This window comes from Myotis brandtii, unplaced genomic scaffold (assembly GCF_000412655.1).
Source record: "Myotis brandtii unplaced genomic scaffold, ASM41265v1 scaffold334, whole genome shotgun sequence".
NCBI classification, from domain to species: Eukaryota; Metazoa; Chordata; class Mammalia; order Chiroptera; family Vespertilionidae; genus Myotis; species Myotis brandtii.
In genome coordinates, this window is record NW_005362885.1 from 390409 (window position 1) to 391051 (window position 643).

Below are 643 nucleotides of genomic sequence, written 5' to 3' on the forward strand. Positions count from 1 at the left end.
GGGGGCCCCCAACCTCTGTGCTGGGGGAGCCAGCAGCTCCGCGGGCTTTGAACCCACCTCCGCGTCCCCGGAGGCCCTGGAAGAAGGCTGGGCCTCAGGCAGGACCCTGGTGCCCGGGAGGAGGGTGGGGCCAGCAGTTTTGACCCAGCGGGGTCTTTATCGTGCCACCCCCGGGAACTCACCCCAGGGAGGAGGGGAGCGGTGGCTCTGCCCGGGGTCGCCCGGACCAGGGGGTGCTGGGCAGGGGCAGGGAGAGAGGGCTGCTGCTCCTGGGCAGCACTGTCCCCGTCTGTCTGTCTGTCTGTCCGTGGAGCTGGCTGGGCTGGGCCGCCACCCCCTGTGGTCCGGCTGACCCAGATCCGGGTCTGCTGTCCTGGCATCTGCTCTCTGCAGCTCCCACTCCTGCTCACGCTGCAGCCCGGAGCCCCTGCTTTCCGGCCGTCTCTCCCCCCGAGGGACCCGCAGCCTCGTCCCTGGGAGCAGGTGGCAAAGGGGCTGCAGGTGCCAGGGCAGATCTTTAGGGGCGGAGCCTAGAGCTGGGCTGGAGGTGAGCTGGTGAGCCCCGTCTGTGGTTTGGGCAGGGGGGCCAGCGCCCGCCTCTGCCCTCGGACAGGGCGGCTCTTTGGGGAGCAGCTGGGCCTAG